This window comes from Ambystoma mexicanum, chromosome 11, assembly GCF_040938575.1.
Source record: "Ambystoma mexicanum isolate Mex_15411 chromosome 11, UKY_AmexF1_1, whole genome shotgun sequence".
Taxonomy (NCBI): Eukaryota; Metazoa; Chordata; class Amphibia; order Caudata; family Ambystomatidae; genus Ambystoma; species Ambystoma mexicanum.
Genome location: NC_090934.1, coordinates 671440815 through 671466678, shown reverse-complemented (window position 1 = coordinate 671466678; position 25864 = coordinate 671440815). Strand labels below are relative to the sequence as shown.

Genomic DNA, 25864 nt, shown 5'->3' with positions numbered 1-25864 from the left:
TCGACATGGCAACTTGAGTTATTGAAATGCATAACTGTATTTAAAATCTATACTAGTGTTCTTTGGGAACATGTACACAAGTCATCTTACATCAAAAGTATTTAAGGGAGGGGAGAGCAAACCGACTTTGAATAAACACATATTCGCTCATACTTCAGGAAACGCTAAACATAGCTGCAGGGTATGTAACTAGACAAAAACATAGATAATATCACCTGTCTAAAGGGTCCAGAAACCAAGAAATGCAAAATAAGGCTTGCAAAGGTAAAGGGTGTGATATGATCCAAGCCTCTGATACCTTCCTTCACACATGTTATGCAGAGAGACATATTCCCAACTCAAGGCATACAATACAAAGGAAAGGGTTTAGAGATGCATTGTGCATCGAAATGTAGACAAAGACTTCACTGATTAGTACACATCTTAAAATACAGTATGTATATTGTGAACATCATTGTTAGGGTATGAAGACACAAGGACAATGTGCAACTGGGAATCAGAAAAGGCAGAAGTATGTTGCGTTATCACCCTGCCATCATATCTAATGTTCTTCATAACCCTCTCTGATTTGGTTTATTGAAAAAACTACCCAATTGAATTTTAAGTACCATATTGCATAGGTACTGCACTTGCATCATTTAACAGTTGCAATCTTGAGTAAACTGCTTCAAATTAGGATCTACTGTCCCATGGAGAAACACAGTAGTCATTTTAGAACGCAAAAGAAAACTGATAGTTGATTTATAGAGAAATATCATTAGCAACAACACGATAAGTAATTCAAAATCAATGTATCGTAAATATTCAGTGTTACCACTCTTTACCAAATAATTACAAATCTGAAACTGTACATGCGGATTGAACACTGGCTTAGTTTTGCAGGGCAGCAAATCAGTACTACATTGCTTCAATATCTTCCTCATCTTCTCAGACAGCTGTGCTACCTTTTGGTTCCACTTCGGGGAGGGTGTCTGTACCTTTACTGGGAGCTTTGCCCCAGGCCACTTCTGTCATATCCTGCAGTATTTTGACACTTTCCATCTCTGCTTCTACTTCTATGCCCTCTTGGTCATCCATGCTGTCAACACAACGGTATCTTGATCATTTTCTTCACAATGCTAGCTTTCCTCATTTCCTTAGACAAGCCCCTCATCGCAACATAGATTTCAGGGATTTTCACTAAGTTCTGCATTGCCTTCAAGACCTCTCTGTTCTTCTTTAGTGATCCTGCCACGCGAAAAACATACAATTTGTTCTGCATATCCATGAGGAAGGAGTTCATGTGTGCTTTGAGTGCATATAGCGTTTGTGCAGCCTTATTTGATCTGATCATCACCTTTGGATTAATTATGAATACATCTCTCTGGCCTTTCTTAGCTGGTTCTTTGATTGACCGCTTCACTTTGTCTTTTCCCTTTAAATATCCTGTATTCGCTTATCAATTGCTCAAATTTCTTTTCTTATCTTCAGTGGCCATTCATTAACCAGGTCGTTTGGAGGGTGATCATGCATCTTTCTGAACATTATTTTCTTTTCACAAGCCTTGTTGCTTTTAATGAGAGTTATTTAGAAACTCCTGTCTGACTTATAAGGAACTTCTTTCTTTCTTATTGGTACCATAGGTTCCCCCACATTATTGAACAGTTTCTTCTGTGTTATTTCATAAGAGAGTGAATTATTTCGTTTCAAGTAGTCACAGATATTAGAAGTTTCCATTTGTGTCTAGAATAGTTGTCAATATATAGCGCGACAATAACAGAATAGTTACATTTCTTAACTGTAGGCAAGCTGCCTTTATTTATGTGGAACATTGTGGGTGACTTGTTTAGGATTGAAAGTTAGAGGAACACCTTTAAAATGAATCAGAATTTTCGGGTTAAAATCTTGGAGTTGTGTTATCATGTGGAGGATTATATCAGGGATAGTTATTCGTAAAATGAATCAGTTATTAAAAAGTAAATGCATTTCAATAGATATAAGTAATACAATTTTTCTTGGCCAGTGTTTTGTGCTTATTAACTTTGTTTTTTACGAAAATACTTTGCAGACAACCATTGAATCCACACATAGACAACATTAGGAAAGAAACTGTGTTTAGCCAGATGTGCATGTCATTTATTTACTACACCAATATCTGTGGAATTTACAGCCATAGACAGCTGGCTCTCCAAATTGATCAAGTGGGGTTAAACCTCACTAGTGACTGGAAAAAGCATGTTTCATGGTTCTAGGAAAGCCTCATAATTGGATCATTCACTTGGATAAGGAAATAACACAGATTTTACCCACAATAATACCACGTGTTCTGACGCACCATAGAATATTTTATCTGCATCCTCCTTCAGATCAAAGGTTTGCTGTTTTCAGAGAAGTTTCACTAAACAGAATCGATTTTTGTATTAGTCACTCTTTGAAAATGTTTACACCATCAATCAAGAAATGGAAAACATTATTTTATAGAACTGTTAGTTTTGCTATATGGAGTTTATGGGAATGTTCATGAAATAAAGCATAGTGGCTGACTGTTTTCATTTAGGGTCATTATAAGACAGAGTCAGACTTGATCATCATTGACAGCTGAGAAAAGATTTCTTGGGGGGGAAATGTGTTGTCCTTTATGGGGTCAAAAGTTGAACAATGAAAATCCACTCACGGTAGAGCTCAAGTCTGGGTACTTGCTAGAGTTGGTCCTTATTCTTTTGAAATTATCTTTGAAGGTGATTATCTGCCATTACTCCATTTTACCAGCAGGCCAAATATGTGTTAATGAATTGACTGAGAGCAATGAATGAAGGATTGAATGAGTGAGAGAGATCAAAGTGAGTGAGTGAGTTTGAATGAGTAAGAGCGAGCAGTGGATATGTTTATGATGAAATGACTACCACTCTGCAGGAGTATGGAGATGAGTACATCTAGACTGCCTACTCAGCCCAAACTACTACCAAACCAGCATTGATCCCAATCATGAAGGTGAAACAGGCACTGCCCAACAGGTATACCTCCTTCAACTCTTTTGGGAATGTGGGACAATAACAGGCTATATCTTCAAGAGGGGTGTGAGCTGATACAGTGGTGACACCCACAACTATAATACGGTGGTATCAAATATAAAAATATCCAACCAAGGTTCTTTAAAAATAAGGGCTTTAATATAAACAACCAATACACAAAATGAATTAAATGCACTAATGACTTACCCGGTAAGTGGAACACAGATAATTCACACTGCTGACAATTGCAATCTGGGTTGATAAGCAGGGGTTTTCAGGCAAAACACTTCAGCAGTAATGTCTGCATTTAGATAAATGTCTTCAAAAAGGCAGAGAAGTGGGCTACAAGTCATTATCTTCCTTTACGGCACACTAACGGGGCAGGCCCTCCACAAACACAATTGGTCTCTTGTGTTTGGGGCTCACCAGCATCTATTAGGTTTCTGCTTTACTGCAATTGAGCCAGTGTCGAGATAATCAAATTGTGCAGTTCCAATAGCAAGTTACCATTGAGTTGGTTCATGGAACCTGTTTCTGTTAAAGTGTATCTGTGCTTGAGTTGGTCAACTCGATTGCTTCCAATAGTTCAGTTCAACTTGCAGCAAAACTATGCGTCTATGGTATAGAGTCAGCTTTTGAGATAGTGAGTTGGACACTCTCAGACGATTGAGTCAGAGTTTGAGTTACTTGATTTCATGTGGTTGAGGTTGCTTGCTGGTTCAAACCAAGGTCTGCAGGGACAAGACAACTCCTTAGTTCTGCACTTCGACTCCAGGTATATTGTATGACACCTACAGGGGTCCTTCACCTCCAGTGAGTAGGATCCTGGTTCCAATGCACAGCCAGAAGATATGCCTTGGTCCAAGTCCAACCCCCACTGTTCCCTGGAGATGTTTATCGGGCAGTGCTCTCATCTGCCTTGGAAGCATATGTCTTCATCTCTTTATCAGAGGGCTTTCGAATAGGTTGTATCTGTAACAGAGTTCGAGATGAATCCAAAGGTGAATCAACTAACGGCATTGTTTCCTGTCCTTATAAATACACATATGCTACAATAGATTTGTCCAAAGTAAGCCTATTGTCACGGGTCCAATTCAGGTTGCTTTAAAAAGTGTCCTTTGCTTTTTGGCATAATCCCAGAGTGCTTGGTTTGCAGAAAGTGCAGGAGGTGGGACGAGCAGAGAGGTCTAGCAGAAACCAAAATTGTGGAACCCCTCTCCTGGCAGTCCATATCCTCTAGGCTTGTTTAAGTCCATCCTGTTCCCCTTTATGCTGGCAACAAAATAACTCCAGTGATCTGCACCCTCATGTGAGAGTAGCTTTGTTATGCCAGGACTGCATTTGGTGCACCAGTTACAGGGGCCAATCTACGGAGGGTTCCTGTGCCCTTGGTGGAAAAAGTTGCCTTCTGCAATGGAATCAAAGAGGCAGGTACCTGAAAATTGTCCCACATAGCAGCTGTGAATATATCCTTGTCACAAAATGTATGCCTCATTCACCTTTTGTGGTAACATAGGATGAGGCTAGGCTATACGCTTCAAAAGGGGTGTGATTAGATTGCAGTAGTAACCTAAAAAACCTAAGAACAATGGTTCAAAAATAGAACAAAATGTCCAATCAAGGCCCTATATCAATATATATATTTTAATAAAACAATAACATGAAAATAACTAATCAGAAAGGCACTCAGAAAATGCACCATGTAGAAAGAAATGCAGAAAATTCAGATCTTTGTGAATGGCTACTCTGGGTAGATGAGCAGTTGTGTTAAGGAACACACAATATTGCCTCAATACCCCTATTCGAAAGGACATGTCTTCATGAATATGGTGGAGAAGGGGTCTTAACAGTCACTATGGTTCCAAATGAGGCCCAGGAGACAGAGCCTCTTCACAGTACCTCAGTTATTTGTCATAGGCACTAGACCATACCATGCTGGTCTTCTTGGTGCTTTAGCTGTGGGCAAGCCAATGCCAAAACAGTTTGAGTTGATGTGAGACCACTGGCGTTTGCCATCCAGTCAGTTTGATGGTGCAGGCTTTGAAGGTTCAAGTCAGCATTTGAGATGTTGGGATGATGACTTTGAATAGTTTGAGCAGCAGTCAAGTTGGTGGTGAGCCAATGACTTCTGCTGGCATTAGTCAGATTGAAACATTTGATCCCACTATGGTGAAGCCTGCAGTCTGGTTGCTTGAGGTGCTCTGTGGCAATGGATGGAGCTGGTGAATTGATGGTTTGAGATGAAGTAAGCATTTAAATGTTCACTTAGAGTGCCATAGGCAGGGCCATATGTCCAGTGACAGCTCAAGGCAGCGAACATGGTCAAATCTAGCTCAAGGAGGTCTCGAGGTGGCGGAAACAGGATTCAAGCTTCTTCTGGGCTTCAAGGTTGCTTGTCCTTCTGTTCTACATTTCCACTCCAGGCAGTTTCTCTTGCACCTACAAGGGAGCTGTCATGATGCCTACCCCCGGGCATCAGGACCAAGCCCTTCAGCTCCGGGAGCAGGCATCCAGATACTTATTAAAACCCCAACAGCCCTGGGGCTGTTTGGGTTCAGTCCTGGCGCCTTAGGTGCCAGGCTCATCATAGAAATCAGTCCTGGTGCCATAGGTGCCAGGCTCATAGACTTTACTTACCTGATGCAGACCATGCTGCAAGTGAGTCCAAGCCAACGTGAGGCCTGGATGGGACTATTTTATTACAGGCACTATTTTTTACTCGGACGTGGTTCTGGGGAACTTCTTACCTCAAACTACTTTGGAGGCTATTTAAACCACACCCGAACAGCAGCACACGCCTCGCGTTATTCTGCATCCAGCAGCGTAACGCTCACCGTACCTGCAGTCTGCATCCAGTATTCTGCCACGCCCGCCTCGAATCTGGAGCTCCTAAAACAAAGAGGAAAGAAAAGAACAAGGTTAGAAAACGAACTATTTTCGAATTTCTCACCTGATTCAAGATCCATTTCGCCTCCGGACCTGGAAAGAACATCATTTGTGTACGCGTCGCATCTCCAGCTGCAGCGCTGCGCGATACTCACCAGTCCTCGCAGCATCTTTTCATTCGGCGCTGCCTCCATCATTTCTTTGCCAAACTCCGGCACCTGGGGGACAAAAGAAAACAACAAGGTGAGCCGAGAAAACCAACAAATATAACTCTTATCACCATAGACTTACCTGATTTACCACCGGAAGCATTATTCTATAACTCTCCACATCTTCATGTGCCGCACCTGCAAAGAGAGAGAAAACAACAAGTTAAACACGTGCAACATTTACCGGACAGCGTTGGGTAATACAGACTCTTACCTGAGTGCCACCAGCTGCCACGAGAGCATCTTCTCACGATCTCAGCTGCAAGACAAGGAAGGAAGGGGGGACAAGAGTGAAACATCAGACATATTGAACTCTATGAACTTGATACTTACTGGTCCTTGCCAGGAACCTCAGAGTCAATACTCTCTGGAACTCTCTCACACCTTCAAACCAGTGAAGTAACTGGCATCAACGCGCCCCTGCAATACATGCAGGATAGAGAGCTCATCTTTCAAGAATATAAGGTGAGATTGCTGAGAGGGCACTTTGGAGGTGATTAGTGAGGAGGACTGTGGGGGGTGCCATCACTAGAATCCACGGGTGGCTAAATCCATCCCTCCACTTGCAGGAGAATACTTCTACGGGTCAAGCAGACAAGATTAGGAGGGCCAGTCCAGTCAGTCATCTCTGTACTACGCATCACGTTGGTCTAGACCGCAGCTGTCCGGGTCTGACCGACGCCCCTGTGGGAGCCAGGTGAGCATAACAGAACGCAAAGCCTCTCTATAAATCCCCACCTGGGCGTTATGGAAACCTCAGAAACCAACCAACTGGTCAATTATTGGGGAATTTAGGGCGGAAGGGCACTCCGCTCGCCAAGGGACTAATGCCCTCAGGAGACAACTGATTGTCTCGAAGAAGCACACTGCCGATCTGGCTAGGCAACTGCTGCAAAACCAAGCAGGGCAAACATCTTTACCAGGACTCGTGGGAATCCAACTCCTGTTTCATCGAGCAATCCGGTGCAAGTGGTGTTATCAGGGGCTATTCCTTTAGCTCCACCTGAACGCTTTGCTGGGGACTCAAAAAGGTTTGCCGTGTTTATGAACCAATGTCGCTTGCACTTTTTATGCAGACCTGGAGCTTTTCCAAATGACCAAGCCAAAGTAGCTTTTGTATTATCATATTTGAGTGGCAGTGCAGCTCATTGGTCGATTCCACTAGTCAATCAGGATGACCCTCTTCTTTGGGACTTTCAGGGTTTTCAAATGAGCATGGAAAGACTATTCGCCAGACATTCCCAGGGACAGTCCCTGGATAACAAAATTTTATCCCGACAACAAGGTAACCAGGATCTGTTAACCTATATCGCAACCTTTAATAGGTTGGTGGTGGAAACCGGATGGTCAGAGGTAAAACGAATTACACTATTTCATCGTGGACTTTGGGGAGAACTTAAAGATGTTTTGGCCCAAGTTGTGAACCCACCCCAGGATTGTGCAGAATATATAGACTTAGTGGTCCAGTTAGACCACCGACTTCTGAATAGAAAGGCTGACCGAGCTAAGTTCGAGAATCGGGTATTGGTTAAACCCGTCAACCCCAAAGGAACAGATGCAGCAGAACCCATGCAGATCGGGGGGTTAAGGGACCCTTAACTCAAAAGGAAAGAGAAAGGAGACGGCAGATGCAATTGTGTCTATACTGTGGAGCCTCAGGACATTTTCTACGGGATTGCCCTATAAAACCATCCAAGAAAGTAGTCGGAGTTGCTGATAGAAATCAAACAGAACCTGATTCGGCAAATGACCACGCCCGACAAGCGTAGAGGTCCGCTTGCCGAGCTTGAAGAAGGACACTCAGACCTCGCACCTAATCATACCAATGGTCCTTATTGACCCAAAGCAGCCATCACATATGCACGCAGTAAGAGCATATATTGATAGCGGGGCCGTAGGAAACTATATGGACCACGAATTGGCTTCTAGGATGAATCTACCTTTCTGCAAAAAAAACTCTTCAGATGTCATCACCGCAGTTGATGGAACTGAAATTGCCTCTGGGCCTGTAACTCATTCCACCACAGAGATGACACTGTTGGGTCAAGATGGGCATCGGGAGACTATTTTGTTTGATTTAATCAAAGCCCCGGAGTTCCAAATAATACTGGGGATACCTTGGTTGGAAACACATAATCCTAGTATTGATTGGCGAGAGAAGAGAATAACCTTCCCGGATTGTGCTCACACCTGTTACCCGAAAAAAACCTTGAACAAAGGCCTGGCCACAGTCGCTAATCCAGTCGTGCAGTTACCTCAGGAATATCATAAATTCCAGGATGTTTTTCAAAAAGAACAGGCAAACACCTTACCACCTCACAGACCATACAATTGTCAAATTGACCTCATACCCGGAGCACAACCTCCATGCAGTAGGATCTATGCCCTTACGGAACCCGAAAACATTAATCTATGACAATACTTAGACCAATACCTTGCTAATGGCTTAATTTGTCCATCCAAGTCCCCTGCATCCTCAGCTTTATTCTTCGTGCCTAAAAAACAAGGTGACCTCAGAACGTGCATAGACTACCACGCATAAAATCAGATTACGGTGAAGAACCGATACCCATTGCCTCTGATCCCCGAATTACTAGACCAAGTAAAGGATGCTTGCATCTACACTAAATTAGATCTCTGAGGGGCATATGATCTGGTACGTGTAAAGAAAGGCGACAAATGGAAGACTGCCTTTCGCACCAAGTACCGATTATTCGAATATCAGGTGATGCCCTTCGGGTTGTGCAATGCACCAGCAGCCTTCCCGTATTTTATGAATGATGTCCTTTGTGAACTCATTGACGTCGGTGTTGTCGTATACATAGACGATATTCTAGTGTACTCCTCCTCAGAATCAGACGATGTTAAGCACGTGCATGCAGTCCTTGAGAAACTACGCCAGCACAGTTATATGCAAAATTGGAAAAATGCGTTTTTCATGCTAAGGAAGTTGAATTCCTTGGATTTATCCTGACTCCAAAAGGAGTCCGAATGGACTCTCGAAAGGTGGACGCAATTCTTAAGTGGCCATCACCCAGTTCAGTTAAAGGGGTACAAAGCATGCTCGGATTTGCTAATTTCTACCGCAGAATCATTCCGGATTTCTCACATGTTGTACACCCCATCACAGCACTTTTGCGAAAAAACAAACGCTTCTTGTGGACCGAAGAGGCTGAAAAGGCCTTCCAAGAGCTGAAAGCGAAATTCACGTCTGCACCTGTCTTAAAGCATCCACGCCCTGAACTTCCATACATAGTTGAAACTGATGCATCCAGTTTAGCCATGGGAGCTGTCCTGTCCCAGAAGGATCCTAAACTGGTCAACTTCACCCAGTAGCATTTTGTTCCAGAAAGTTCTCGGCACCCGAGTTAAACTATGCGGTTACCGATAAAGAGTTATTAGCCATCAAATCTGCCTTCAAGGCTTGGCAGCATTATCTTCTTGGTGCCAGGCATACCATTACTGTAATCACCGATCACCTGAAACTTGCAGTATTTAAAAACAGCCAAAGCCCAATCATCGCGCTAACTTCGATGGGCATTGTTCTTTGCCAAATTCGATTTCGTGATCACTTATCGACCATGCTGTAAAAATGGCAAGGCAGATGCCTTATCCCGAATAGGGATGGGAGAAGCATATGCGAACCTGGAACCGGTGCCTATAATTTCAGAACAAAGAATTCTTGGCATTACTCTACAGACACTAGAGGATATTCATGTAAAGATCCAACAACTCTTCGATCCAACAGCCTTGCAGGACGGGGTAAAGAAAGGCCCTGACTACTCAGTCATCAATGACCTACCTTATTATCAAGGGCAACTATTTCTACCACACAAGGAACTACAAGAACTAGTCATCTCCAATTATCATGACACCCTGATGGAAGGGCACCCAGGTATCACAAAAACTGAAGCTAAAATTAAGAGACAATTCTGGTGGCCCACCTGGCGAAAAGACGTAAAGTAATTTGTGATGTCTTGTGGCATTTGAGCCCAAAACAAAAGTCAGAAGAAAAAACCAGCTGGTCTTTTACAACCTTTGGATATTCCACCTAAACCATGGCACACCTTATCTTTAGACTTTATTACAGATCTACCTCCATGTAATGGATTTAACACCATTCTAGTTATTGTGGATCTTTTTTCCAAGATGGCCCACTTTATTCCTTTAAAGGGATTACCTTCTGCTTCAATTCTGGCCCAGGAGTTCCTCGAAAACATTGTTCGAATACACGGATTTCCTTCCGTATTGGTCTCTGACCGAGATAGTCAATTCATTTCACATTTTTGGAAGAAAATGTTGTCAATTGGCGCAAATCGACGTGAGGTTATCAACCAGTCACCATCTCCAGACCGATCGTCAGACGGAGAGGACGAACTAGACCCTTGAACAGTACCTACGTTGCATGCTACACCAGACCGAAAGTAATTGGAAAGATATTTTATGGATTTCCGAGTATGCATACAATAACTCTGTACATTCAGGAACCGGACAAAGCCCCTTTTATACCATATATGGACATCACCCTCGAACCTCAGAACTAGATTCGCCTCAGCACTTATAAATGCCTGCAGTTAGTCATTTGCACTCTACTATTACACAAGCCTTTAAGGAGGCAACAGAACATTTGAAACAAGCAAAAGAGAAATATAAGAAAAATGCTGATCAACATAGAAGTGAAACTCCACAATACCAGATTGGGGAACAAGTTTGGCTGGCTGCAAAACACATACCTCTGCAGGGAACTGGGACTTTTAAGCCTAGATATTTGGGACCTTACACCATTAAGGCCATTATCAACCCGGTGGCCGTCAAATTGTAATTACCCTCTAATATGCAAATTCATCCTGTCTTTCATGTTTCACTTTTAAAACCGATTCAACCAGGAACAAGATTAACCAAACCACCCGACCCCATCTTGATAGATGGAGAACCTGAATTTGAGGTAAAAAATATCCTGGACTCCAAGATGGTTAAATCAAAACTTTTTTATTTAATCGATTGGAAGGGCTACGGACCACAAGTGGGGTCATGGGAGCCTAGTGACCACATTCATGCACCTCGGTTGGTGAAGAGATTCCATCGGGACTTCCCAGACAAACCAGGGCCAAGGGGAAGAACAACTTTAGGAGTGGCCTTGGGAGGGAGTGCTGTCATGATGCCTATCCCCGAGCATCAGGACCAAGCACATCAGTTCCGGGAGCAGGCATCCAAACCCCGGTTCAATCCTGGCGCCATAGGCACCAGGCTCATAGACTTTACTTACCTGATGCAGACCATGCTGCAAGTGAGTCCAACCCAACGTGAGGCCTGGATGGGACTATTTTATTACAGGGACTATTTTTTACTCGGGCGTGGTTCTGGGGAACTTCTTACCTGGAACTACTTTGGAGGCTATTTAAACCACGCCCGAACATCAGCACACACTTCGCGTTATTCTGCATCCAGCAGCGTAACACTCACTGTGCCTGCAGTCTACATCCAGTCTTCTGCCACGCCCGCCTCGAATCTGGAGCTCCTAAAACAAAGAGGAAAGAAAAGAACAAGGTTAGAAAATTAACTATTTTTGAATTCCTCACCTGGTTCCGGATCCATCTCGCCTCCGGACCTGGAAAGAACATCATTTCTGTACGCGTCGCATCTCCAGCTGCAGTGCCGCACCATACTCACAAGTCCACGCAGCATCTTTCGATTCAGCGCTGCCTCCATCATTTCTTCGCCAAACTCCGGCACCTGGGGGACAAAGGAAAACAGCAAGGTGAGCCGAGAAAACCAACAAATATAACTCTTATCACCATAGACTTACCTGATTTACCACCAGAGGCATTATTCTATAACTCTCCACATCTTCATGAGCCGCACCTGCAAAGAGAGAGAAAACAACACGTTAAACACATGCAACATTTACCGGACAGCGTCGGGTAATACAGACTCTTACCTGAGCGCCACCAGCTGCCACGAGAGCATCTTCTCACGATCTCAGCTGCAAGACAAGGAAGGAAGGGGGGACAAGAGTGAGACATCGGACATATTGAACTCTATGAACTTGATACTTACTGGTCCTTGCCAGGAACCTCAGAGTCAATACTCTCCGGAACTCTCCCACGCCTTCAAACCAGTGAAGTAACTGGCATCAACGCGCCCCTGCAATTCATGCAGGATGGAGGGCTCATCTTTCAAGAATATAAGGTGAGATTGCTGAGAGGGCACTTCGGAGGTGATTAGTGGGGAGGACTGTGGGGGGTGCATCACTAGAATCCACGGGTGGCTAAATCCATCTCTCCACTTGCAGGAGAATACTTCTACGGGTCAAGCAGACAAGATTAGGAGAGCCAGTCCAGTCAGTCATCTCTGCACTACGCATCACTTTGTTGGAGACTGCAACCTTCCGGGTCCGACTGACGCCCCTGTGGGAGCCAGGTGAGCGTAACAGGAACCTTCACCTGCAGTGAGCAGAAACCTGACTTCAGTGCAGCCTGTATTTAGGCCGTGTTGCAGCAACAGTTCACCTCCAATGTTCCCTGGGGCTGGTTAGGGGCAGAGCTCTCCTCTGCCTCAGACACTGTCTGTCTTCGCCTCCTTGGCAATGACCTTAGGGTAGACATTATCACCAGCAGATGTCCAGATGAATTATTCTTGTTATTGGGGAATACCAGAGAATTATCAAAGAATGAGAGGGTGCCCCTCTTCTTTTAAAGGCAAAATGTCACAGAGGATTCTTGCAAAGCAAGATCTATGTAAAGGGTCCAATACAAGTGGTTGTAACAAGTGCCCTTTGCATGGTGGCATCACGCACACCTTGCTGTCAGGAGGTGGAGGGGACAGGAGAAGAAAGACAGGAGAAGAAAGGAGCCTTAATATAAACCAAGATGGTGGAACCCTTCTCTGAGCCCACAACTCCTCTATGGCTACTTTAACCCTTTCACATACCCGTTGAGTTCAAAGGGATGCCAATGGTCAGCACCAGGTATGAGAGTTTTTTTTTTTTTAATGTCTTTGCTACCTTTGAAGCACTGGTTCCCAGGGGACCTCCTCTGGGGAATAAGTGCACCCTGAACAAAAGTTTTGCTTCCCTTCATACGGAACAAAAGAGGCAGCATCCTGGCTATTGTCTCACATAGCAGATATCGAGACAGCCAAGGCAGACACCAATATAAATATGTCCTGTCATAGCTGAGCCCTGCTCACAGAGCTGACACTAATGTGATATAAAATTGCTGTTATTGTGTAATGGTGTGCTCTTAGCTCTCCCCTTGCCACAACCAAGAATGCTGAATAGTTAAAGATGTATATGCCACCAGAGTTACTAAGGAAAACTATTATTATAATTTAGATCCGAGGTGAAGAAGATTAAAAGGTTACCTCTGCCAGCAGAGACTTTGTGCCCCAGCAACTGTCGAGGATGCATATGTGACCTTTGAACCTGCTTTGTGCCGCTGCAGAGTTGGGGCTGTTGAAGTCAGTAAACTGGTTACAGAAGACATATGTGTACTATAAATTTGACATGGAGCATTTATGAAAAGGGGTCTGATTGGCACATCACCCTTTCAGAAACAGAATCACGTGCATCATTTTATGCAACCAATCAGACCTATCTGGGGCTACTGGTTTTTTCCATTTGTGGGCCTATGCTAGCCTCCCTGCACAAAACAAAGCTTCCCACATCCTTGGGAATCGATATATCTCACTTTCGGTAGGGGGAATGCTCAACAGTATCTGTAGTGGGTCCAGAGCTAGATCTTCACTTGTCACCTGCTTCATCCAGCTCAGAATCTCTGCCCAGTATATTTGTATTTTGGGGCAGGACCACCAGACATGAAACAATGATCCCACCTGACCATATGCCTTAGGGCACTCTGCATAGACCCCTTCATACATTTTTGACAGTTTCAAGTGATCCCAGTGCCAACCATGTAAAATCCTAAAGTTATGTTCCATGACTGATTTGAAAAGATTTTTGTGAAAGGTAACCTTATAGATCTTGTCTCAGACTTCCTCTGGGATTTCATATCCCACCAAGCGTTCCAAATATCTCATAAACATCTGCCTGTCCGCAATATCTGCGATCATGAAGACCTTATATATTTTCGATACAATTCCTCTTCTGTGTCTGCCGCATCCAATACCATGTCAAAGGTTGTGAGTTCTCTCTCTGTATTTTTTAACCCTTTTGGGTCTTATTTATTTATTTATTTATTACATTTGTATAGCGCACAGACAGTTCGGGGACATTGTGACACTGTTACTTGTAGGGAAACTTAGTTACAGTAGGTACAGGGTTCAGACATTAGACAGTATTATACATAAAATTCATGGAGGTTCATTATTACAAAAGAAAAGTTGCAGTGAGCATTCAAGTAACCCTGAGGAAGGATTGTCTGTCACAATCTCTTTGAGTCCCAATTGTGCAAAGATGCTTATTGCATCTTTCCCTAACATTTCCTTTACTTCATTGTACCCCTTAAATACTTCCCCAACAAATAGTTGGCCCACTCCCTGAAGGCTGCTCTATGACAACTTTTGTGTGTTTCTAAATCCCTTGTGGGCTAGGTCAATGGGTGCTCCCCACAGATAACTCATTGGTGATGGCCACATAGAATGTTTGTTGTTCAATCCCCCTTTTTTCCATGTCAACAACAATACCTCCAGGGTATGATGGTCATATATTCTTGTGGGTGTCCGCAAGAGATCTCTCCCTTTTCTGGGGTGGGTAATTGAGTCTTCCAAGTATGTCCAATATGTGCACCTGTCATCTCTCATGTGTTCAAGAAGAACTCTGAGTTGTGCTGTTTTATGACATAGGTGAAAATCTGGAAAGCCAAATCCACCATACTCTTTAAGTAAGGTCAGTGAGGCTTTTCTAATCCTAGGCTTTTTCCCTTGACAAATAAATCTGTTAATCTTGTGGTTTAGGTCCCTAAAAATGCTCTCTGGGAGCATAGTGGGTATCGCTAAAAATAAGTGCAGAAATCTGAGGAGGACATCCATTTTTACTGAAGTCATCTTCTGTCAGAAGTCTAGGCGGAGAGTACAGGGCAGAGGCTATCTCTCACTGTATGCAACCAGATTAAGGGAGATTCCGGAGACAATGTTAGCATATAACAGATTAAAGGTACATACAAGCTGTTAGTTGAAACAGGTATTCACAGGAACTGCAGGAGCAGGCTGTAAACAAAGAGACAGAGAAAAGGCAAAGACAAGCAAGTACACTGGGCAACACGGATTTATCAGAAATATGGGTGTACTGGAATATGATAAGGGGTCTCCAGGGATTAAGGAAAGCCCTTGGGATAGGTACCAGCAGATTACTTTTAACAACAGTCATACAGCAACCTCATGACTTGGGCGTGCCGTGGAAAGTGTTGTACTCAGTGCAAGGGTAAAACTGAAAGACCATATACTGAGGCAGGTATGACTTCAACGTACTAGGTGAAGGCAACAGAAGTCTTCCCTTATCTGATCTGAACGGAGACCAACCCAGGGTCGCACTGTAAAATGGATTCAAGTGGAGACACCACAGTGGACCAAGATGTATACAAGTAGAAAGCAGCGTTGAATGAAATAACCAGGTAGAGGGCAGGATAGGATATCAGAAACTATAACAGGCAGGTTGCAAGGCAAGGAGCCCAGAGGAACAGGGCAGAAGGCAGAGGAGTGTGGTGAGGCTGCCAGGTAGGTAAACCCAGAGGAGAAGGGCAGAAAGCAGCGTAGTGCGGCAAAGCCGTCAGGCGTGAGCCCAGAGGAGCAGGGCGGAAGGCAGCAGAGTGCGGCAGAGCCGTTGGCTGGAGCCCAGAGGAGCAGGGCGGAAGGCAGCGGAGTACGGCAGAGCCGTCCGGTGGGAGCCCAGAGGAGCAGGGCGGAAGACAGTGGAGTGTGGCAGAGCCGCCAGGTGGGAGCCCAGAGGAGCAGGGCCGAAGGCGGCAAAGTGCGGCAGAGCTGTCAGGTGGGAGCCCAGAGGAGCAGGGCAGAAGGTACAGGTGGGAGCCCTGAGGAGCAGGGCAGAAGGCAGCTGAGTGCGGCAGAGGCACCAGGTGGGAGCCCAGAGGAGCAGGGCGGAAGGCAGCGGAGTGTGGCAGAGCCGTCAGGCTGGAGCCCAGAGGAGCAGGGCGGAAGGCAGCACGTCAGGTGGGAGCCCAGAGGAGCAGGGCAGAAGGTACAGGTGGGAGCACTGAGGGGCAGGACGGAAGGCAGCTGAGTGTGGCAGAGCCACCAGGTGGGAGCCCAGAGGAGCAGGGCAGAAGGCTGCAGCTGACTGGAGAGGGAGCTGCAAGCATCAACACCAACAGGAATCAAAGGCCAAAAGAGGATTTCCAGGAAAGGTCAAAAACTGGTAAAAGGAGCACCAGCATGAACTCCCAGTGGAAGCAGTTGACTGACAGGTATACAGTTCTTTTGCTGCAGGATTTTTCGTGGCGGAACTTTTCATCGCTGTTTTTTTTATCGAAAAAAAAATCATCGTTTTTTTTTGGGGGGGGTTCAAAAATTAATTAAATATTTGTGGGTGAAAGGGAATAATTTAAAAAAAAAATAAAAGGGGGCGGGTTTGGGGGCTAACCCCCCACACAAAAAAAACGAAAAATCCTGTGGCAAAATAACGTAAAACCGACTGACAACTGCTTCTGTTCAAAGTAAGCTTATAAAGGCCCTCCCAGCCAGCAGGCCAGTAGGGTGGAGTTGATTGCAGACTCTGGCAGCTGTGTTCAATTAAGCCCAGCCCTGGCTTCAGTGGCCTGCAGTAGCAGTGGTTTCTAATCAAGTGCTCTCCAGCTCTCTGCAGCCTAGCCTGCAGTAGCTTGGAACAGGTGAATGAAATCAGGCCCTCTGCAGCTCTTAGTAGCTTGCTGCAAACAAATGTATTTAGTATGCCTCCTCCAGCCTGCTGCCTTTTGGACATCATACATGTCCCAGAATGCATCTGCTGGTTTAACCCAAAAGCCAGAATGGAACATGCAATTAGATTAGTCCAAAACTGCAAACGGTAAAAAAAGGAAATAAAAGAAGAGGCACATGTAGCGGTGCTGGGTGGCAGGCGAGCTGGATCGTGACATCTTCCCAAACCATGAGAGTGTTGTCGTGTTCCACATCACCAGGTTTTTACTTACTGATTCGAGAAGAGGGTCGAAGTTCAAAGGGCATATTTCCGTGAGGTCTCTGGGGACCTGTATCCGTTAATGCCTCTTTATATATCCTGATACCCCATAGCTTATTCCTGTTTTCCAGGCTTGATCTCCCTCTACAGATCGACATTACTGTGGATTTTGATATGTTAATCTTTAACCCAGAGAATAACCCAAACTTCCTAATCAGGGCTAGCAATTCTGATAACGATTTTTGAGACTCACCTAGGTAAGCTAAAATGTCATCCAAAAAGAGAGACAATTTGAATTCCACTTTCCCACCCTTTTACCCTTAGATTCTATGGTTACCCCTTACATTTATTACTAATGGAGCTATGGTTAGGGCATATTAGCGGGGTTGTGGGGGCAATCTTGCCTGGTCCCTCTAGTTAAGGGAAATAAGTCTGCCAGTCTCCCGTTCACCTGTCCCGTTCCAAGGAAGCCAACAGACACCAACAAAAACCGTGAGTGTGGCATGAGTGGGGAGTAGAGCAATCACTCTACTCCAAAAACCCCTGCCACTCTATCTTACCTACCAAAACCATAAAAGTGCCATAATACTAGCATGTCCACTCTGAGATAGAATTGTGAATGTTAGCATGTCCACTCTTAGATGGAATTGTGAATGTTAGCATGTCCACTCTTAGATGGAATTGTGAATGTTAGCATGTCCACTCTTAGATGGAATTGTGAATGTTAGCATGTCCACTCTAAGATGGAATTGTGAATATTGGCCTGCGTCGCGTCTAGATGGAATTGTGAATGTTAGCATGTCCACTCTTAGATGGAATTGTGAATGTTAGCATGTCCACTCTTAGATGGAATTGTGAATGTTAGCATGTCCACTCTTAGATGGAATTGTGAATGTTAGCATGTCCACTCTTGGATGGAATTGTGAATGTTAGCATGTCCACTCTTAGATGGAATTGTGAATATTGGCCTGCGTCGCGTCTAGATGGAATTGTGAATGTGAGCATGTCCACTCTTACATGGAATTGTGAATGTTAGCATGTCCACTCTTAGATGGAATTGTGAATGTTAGCATGTCCACTCTTAGATGGAATTGTGAATGTTAGCATGTCCACTCTTGGATGGAATTGTGAATGTTAGCATGTCCACTCTTGGATGGAATTGTGAATGTTAGCATGTCCACTCTTAGATGGAATTGTGAATGTTAGCATGTCCACTCTTAGATGGAATTGTGAATGTTAGCATGTCCACTCTTAGATGGAATTGTGAATGTTAGCATGTCCACTCTTAGATGGAATTGTGAATGTTAGCATGTCCACTCTTGGATGGAATTGTGAATGATAGCATGTCCACTCTTAGATGGAATTGTGAATATTGGCCTGCGTCGCGTCTAGATGGAATTGTGAATGTGAGCATGTCCACTCTTACATGGAATTGTGAATGTTAGCATGTCCACTCTTAGATGGAATTGTGAATGTTAGCATGTCCACTCTTAGATGGAATTGTGAATGTTAGCATGTCCACTCTTGGATGGAATTGTGAATGTTAGCATGTCCACTCTTGGATGGAATTGTGAATGTTAGCATGTCCACTCTTAGATGGAATTGTGAATGTTAGCATGTCCACTCTTAGATGGAATTGTGAATATTGGCCTGCGTCGCGTCTAGATGGAATTGTGAATGTTAGCATGTCCACTCTTAGATGGAATTGTGAATGTTAGCATGTCCACTCTTAGATGGAATTGTGAATGTTAGCATGTCCACTCTTAGATGGAATTGTGAATATTGGCCTGCGTCGCGTCTAGATGGAATTGTGAATGTTAGCATGTCCACTCTTAGATGGAATTGTGAATGTTAGCATGTCCACTCTTAGATGGAATTGTGAATGTTAGCATGTCCACTCTTAGATGGAATTGTGAATGTTAGCATGTCCACTCTTGGATGGAATTGTGAATGTTAGCATGTCCACTCTTGGATGGAATTGTGAATGTTAGCATGTCCACTCTTAGATGGAATTGTGAATGTTAGCATGTCCACTCTTAGATGGAATTGTGAATGTTAGCATGTCCACTCTTAGATGGAATTGTGAATATTGCCCTGCGTCGCGTCTAGATGGAATTGTGAATGTTAGCATGTCCACTCTTCGATGGAATTGTGAATGTTAGCATGTCCACTCTTAGATGGAATTGTGAATGTTAGCATGTCCACTCTTAGATGGAATTGTGAATGTTAGCATGTCCACTCTGAGATAGAATTGTGAATGTTAGCATGTCCACTCTTAGATGGAATTGTGAATATTAGCATGTCCACTCTTAGATGGAATTGTGAATGTTAGCATGTCCACTCTTAGATGGAATTGTGAATGTTAGCATGTCCACTCTTGGATGGAATTGTGAATGTTAGCATGTCCACTCTTGGATGGAATTGTGAATGTTAGCATGTCCACTCTTAGATGGAATTGTGAATGTTAGCATGTCCACTCTTAGATGGAATTGTGAATGTTAGCATGTCCACTCTTGGATGGAATTGTGAATGTTAGCATGTCCACTCTTGGATGGAATTGTGAATGTTAGGATGTCCACTCTTGGATGGAATTGTGAATGTTAGCATGTCCACTCTTAGATGGAATTGTGAATGTTAGCATGTCGACTCTTAGATGGAATTGTGAATGTTAGCATGTCCACTCTTAGATGGAATTGTGAATATTGGCCTGCGTCGCGTCTAGATGGAATTGTGAATGTTAGCATGTCCACTCTTAGATGGAATTGTGAATGTTAGCATGTCCACTCTTAGATGGAATTGTGAATGTTAGCATGTCCACTCTTAGATGGAATTGTGAATGTTAGCATGTCCACTCTTAGATGGAATTGTGAATGTTAGCATGTCCACTCTTAGATGGAATTGTGAATATTGGCCTGCGTCGCGTCTAGATGGAATTGTGAATGTTAGCATGTCCACTCTTAGATGGAATTGTGAATGTTAGCATGTCCACTCTTAGATGGAATTGTGAATGTTAGCATGTCCACTCTTGGATGGAATTGTGAATGTTAGCATGTCCACTCTTGGATGGAATTGTGAATGTTAGCATGTCCACTCTTAGATGGAATTGTGAATGTTAGCATGTCCACTCTTAGATGGAATTGTGAATGTTAGCATGTCCACTCTTAGATGGAATTGTGAATATTGGCCTGCGTCGCGTCTAGATGGAATTGTGAATGTTAGCATGTCCACTCTTCGATGGAATTGTGAATGTTAGCATGTCCACTCTTAGATGGAATTGTGAATGTTAGCATGTCCACTCTTAGATGGAATTGTGAATGTTAGCATGTCCACTCTGAGATAGAATTGTGAATGTTAGCATGTCCACTCTTAGATGGAATTGTGAATATTAGCATGTCCACTCTTAGATGGAATTGTGAATGTTAGCATGTCCACTCTTAGATGGAATTGTGAATGTTAGCATGTCCACTCTTGGATGGAATTGTGAATGTTAGCATGTCCACTCTTGGATGGAATTGTGAATGTTAGCATGTCCACTCTTAGATGGAATTGTGAATGTTAGCATGTCCACTCTTGGATGGAATTGTGAATGTTAGCATGTCCACTCTTGGATGGAATTGTGAATGTTAGCATGTCCACTCTTGGATGGAATTGTGAATGTTAGCATGTCCACTCTTGGATGGAATTGTGAATGTTAGCATGTCCACTCTTAGATGGAATTGTGAATGTTAGCATGTCCACTCTTAGATGGAATTGTGAATGTTAGCATGTCCACTCTTGGATGGAATTGTGAATGTTAGCATGTCCACTCTTGGATGGAATTGTGAATGTTAGCATGTCCACTCTTGGATGGAATTGTGAATGTTAGCATGTCCACTCTTAGATGGAATTGTGAATGTTAGCATGTCCACTCTTAGATGGAATTGTGAATGTTAGCATGTCCACTCTTAGATGGAATTGTGAATATTGGCCTGCGTCGCGTCTAGATGGAATTGTGAATGTTAGCATGTCCACTCTTAGATGGAATTGTGAATGTTAGCATGTCCACTCTTAGATGGAATTGTGAATGTTAGCATGTCCACTCTTAGATGGAATTGTGAATGTTAGCATGTCCACTCTTAGATGGAATTGTGAATGTTAGCATGTCCACTCTTAGATGGAATTGTGAATATTGGCCTGCGTCGCGTCTAGATGGAATTGTGAATGTTAGCATGTCCACTCTTAGATGGAATTGTGAATGTTAGCATGTCCACTCTTAGATGGAATTGTGAATGTTAGCATGCCCACTCTTAGATGGAATTGTGAATGTTAGCATGTCCACTCTTGGATGGAAGTGTGAATGTTAGCATGTCCACTCTTGGATGGAATTGTGAATGTTAGCATGTCCACTCTTAGATGGAATTGTGAATGTTAGGATGTCCACTCTTAGATGGAATTGTGAATGTTAGCATGTCCACTCTGGGATGGAATTGTGAATGTTAGCATGTCCACTCTTGGATGGAATTGTGAATGTTAGCATGTCCACTCTTAGATGGAATTGTGAATGTTAGCATGTCCACTCTTGGATTGAATTGTGAATGTTAGCATGTCCACTCTTGGATGGAATTGTGAATGTTAGCATGTCCACTCTTAGAAGGAATTGTGAATATTGGCCTGCGTCGCGTCTAGATGGAATTGTGAATGTTAGCATGTCCACTCTTAGATGGAATTGTGAATGTTAGCATGTCCACTCTTAGATGGAATTGTGAATGTTAGCATGTGAAAGTTGCACTTAGAAAGCGTACCCAATACCCCCTGTGTGAAACTTAGAAGTGTTCCCAATAGCCTCGCTGGAAAATTGATTTTAATAGTGCGCCCAGTAGCCTCTCTGTTGGAAATTGAATTTAGATATGGGCCCAATATCCTCTGTGAGAGTTGCATTTAGAAGCGCTACCAATAGCATCTGTGAAAGTTAATTATAGAAGTGTATCCAATAGACACTCTGGAAAGTTGCATTTAGATGTTTGCCCAATAGCCTCTCTCGAAAATTGAATTTAGAATTGTTCCCACTTGCATTTAGAAGCGTACCCAATTGCATTAAGAAGTTGCGCCCAATAGCCTCGCTGAGAAAGTTGAATTTAGAATTGTTCCCACTTGCATTTAGAAGTGTACCCAATTGCATTTAGAAGCGTACCCAATTGCATTTAGAAGTGTACCCAATTGCACTTAGAAGTCTACCCAATTGCATTTAGAACTGTTCCCACTTGCATTTAGAAGTGTACCCACTTGCATTTAGAATTGTTCCCACTTGCATTTAGAAGTGTACCCAATTGCATTTAGAAGTTGCGCCCAATAGCCTCTCTGCGAAAGTTGAATTTAGAAGTGTACCCAATTACATTTAGAATTGTTCCCACTTGCATTTAGAAGTGTACCCACTTGCATTTAGAATTGTTCCCACTTGCATTTAGAAGTGTACCCAATTGCATTTAGAAGTTGCGCCCAATAGCCTCTCTGCGAAAGTTGAATTTAGAAGTGTACCCAATTGCATTTAGAATTGTTCCCACTTGCAATTAGAAGTGTACCCACTTGCATTTAGAATTGTTCCCACTTGCATTTAGAAGTGTACCCAATTGCATTTAGAAGTTGCGCCCAATAGCCTCTCTGAGAAGGTTGAATTTAGAAGTGTACCCAATTGCATTTAGAAGTGTACCCAATTGCATTTAGAAGTTGCGCCCAATAGCCTCTCTGAGAAGGTTGAATTTAGAAGTGTACCCAATTGCATTTAGAAGTGTACCCAATTGCATTTAGATGTGTACCCAATTGCATTTAGAAGTTGCGCCCAATAGCCTCTCTGCGAAAGTTGAATTTAGAAGTGTACCCAATTACATTTAGAATTGTTCCCACTTGCATTTAGAAGTGTACCCACTTGCATTTAGAATTGTTCCCACTTGCATTTAGAAGTGTACCCAATTGCATTTAGAAGTTGCGCCCAATAGCCTCTCTGCGAAAGTTGAATTTAGAAGTGTACCCAATTGCATTTAGAATTGTTCCCACTTGCATTTAGAAGTGTACCCACTTGCATTTAGAATTGTTCCCACTTGCATTTAGAAGTGTAGCCAATTGCATTTAGAAGTTGCGCCCAATAGCCTCTCTGAGAAGGTTGAATTTAGAAGTGTACCCAATTGCATTTAGAAGTGTACCCAATTGCATTTAGAAGTTGCGCCCAATAGCCTCTCTGAGAAGGTTGAATTTAGAAGTGTACCCAATTGCATTTAGAAGTGTACCCAATTGCATTTAGAAGTGTACCCAATTGCATTTAGAAGTGTACCCAATTGCATTTAGAAGTTGCGCCCAATAGCCTCTCTGAGAAGGTTGAATTTAGAATTGTTCCCACTTGCATTTAGAAGTTGCCCCCAATAGCCTCTGTGAGAAGGTTGAATTTAGAAGTGTACCCAATTGCAATTAGAAGTGTACCCAATTGCATTTAGAAGTGTACCCAATTGCATTTAGAAGCGTACCCAATTGCATTTAGAAGTGTACCCAATTGCACTTAGAAGTCTACCCAATTGCATTTAGAACTGTTCCCACTTGCATTTAGAAGTGTACCCACTTGCATTTAGAATTGTTCCCACTTGCATTTAGAAGTGTACCCAATTGCATTTAGAAGTTGCGCCCAATAGCCTCTCTGCGAAAGTTGAATTTAGAAGTGTACCCAATTACATTTAGAATTGTTCCCACTTGCATTTAGAAGTGTACCCACTTGCATTTAGAATTGTTCCCACTTGCATTTAGAAGTGTACCCAATTGCATTTAGAAGTTGCGCCCAATAGCCTCTCTGCGAAAGTTGAATTTAGAAGTGTACCCAATTGCATTTAGAATTGTTCCCACTTGCATTTAGAAGTGTACCCACTTGCATTTAGAATTGTTCCCACTTGCATTTAGAAGTGTACCCAATTGCATTTAGAAGTTGCGCCCAAAAGCCTCTCTGAGAAGGTTGAATTTAGAAGTGTACCCAATTGCATTTAGAAGTGTACCCAATTGCATTTAGAAGTTGCGCCCAATAGCCTCTCTGAGAAGGTTGAATTTAGAAGTGTACCCAATTGCATTTAGAAGTGTACCCAATTGCATTTAGAAGGTGCGCCCAATAGCCTCTCTGAGAAGGTTGAATTTAGAATTGTTCCCACTTACATTTAGAAGTGTACCCATTTGCATTTAGAAGTTGCGCCCAATAGCCACTCTGAGAAGGTTGAATTTAGAATTGTTCCCACTTGCATTTAGAAGTTGCCCCCAATAGCCTCTGTGAGAAGGTTGAATTTAGAAGTGTACCCAATTGCAATTAGAAGTGTACCCAATTGCATTTAGAAGTGTACCCAATTGCATTTAGAAGGTGCGCCCAATAGCCTCTATGATAAGGTTGAATTTAGAATTGTTCCCACTTGCATTTAGAAGTGTACCCAATTGCATTTAGAAGTTGCGCCCAATAGCCTCTCTGCGAAAGCTGAATTTAGAATTGTTCCCACTTGCATTTAGAAGTATACCCAATTGCATTTGAAGTTGCACCCAATAGCCTCTCTGAAAAAGTTTAATTTAGAAGTGTACCCACTTGCATTTAGAAGTTTTACCCAATTGCATTTAGAAGTGTACCCAATTGCATTTAGAAGCTGCGCCCAATAGCCTCTCTGAGAAAGTTGAATTTAGAAGTGTACCCAATTGCATTTGAAGTTGCACCCAATAGCCTCTCTGAGAAAGTTAAATTTAGAATTTGTTCCCACTTGCATTTAGAAGCGTACCCAATTGCATTTAGAAGTGTACCCAATTGCACTTAGAAAAACATACATCATACCACACCCCACGCTTACTCTCTCCCTTACACCACCACTCAACTAGAACACAGAGATACTATGACACCATTCGGTATAACTGTTCTCATATCTACATCTCCCGCTCACTCCACATCACTCTAAATAAACATTGCTGGTTTCACACCCCCCAGCCAGGCGTTCTCCTCAGGCCTAACGCAGCCACACTCGTTCTGGATAAAGCCGGCCAGAGCGAACACATACTCCTGATCTCTCAATCACCACACCTACCGCTAAGAAGCAGCTACCACTTGAACTCTGCACCAGCTGCACACATACCTGGTGCGCACACGCACCTTTTGGACTCTCTCTACTCTCTCTACTGACCCGAACTTCGGTTCCCAAGGGCGTTCAACCTACCAGCACCTTCAGACCATACCAATGGTATATAAGGCGCTATATAAATGCAAAATAACAATAACAACAATAACAATAACAATTAAATTCAAAGTATTCTCTGATACGGCAAATAGCCTCTTGGCGACCTCCTTGTCTTTAAGGAAGAAAATCATCACACATCCAATGTCCTCGATTCCTATTATCCGTCCAATTGGCTATTTTAGCTAGGACTGGGTCATGGTCTGACCAGGGTATCGGCTCAAGGCTGATTCCATTAATGTAACCATTCAGGGCCTCATCCACCAGTATGATATCTATCCCTGAACAGGATTTGTGCACTGAAGAGAAGTATTTAAACTCAGGGTCACCACTGACTAGCGGGGTAAGTGCTTCAACTAGACTCAATTCTTGATTTATTTTGCTAAATCATTAGGATTCCCTGCCTCCATCCAGCAAAGTGATCTTCTCTGTCATTTCTTTCCTGTCCCTGGTGGTGTCTAGCACGATGTTGAAGTC

General features: G+C 43.2%; 1 pseudogene; it reads right to left on the bottom strand.

The window, feature by feature from the left end:
* Positions 1-897: 897 nt before the first annotated feature.
* Positions 898-1524, bottom strand: LOC138504758 (charged multivesicular body protein 3 pseudogene; annotated as a pseudogene).
* Positions 1525-25864: the final 24340 nt, after the last annotated feature.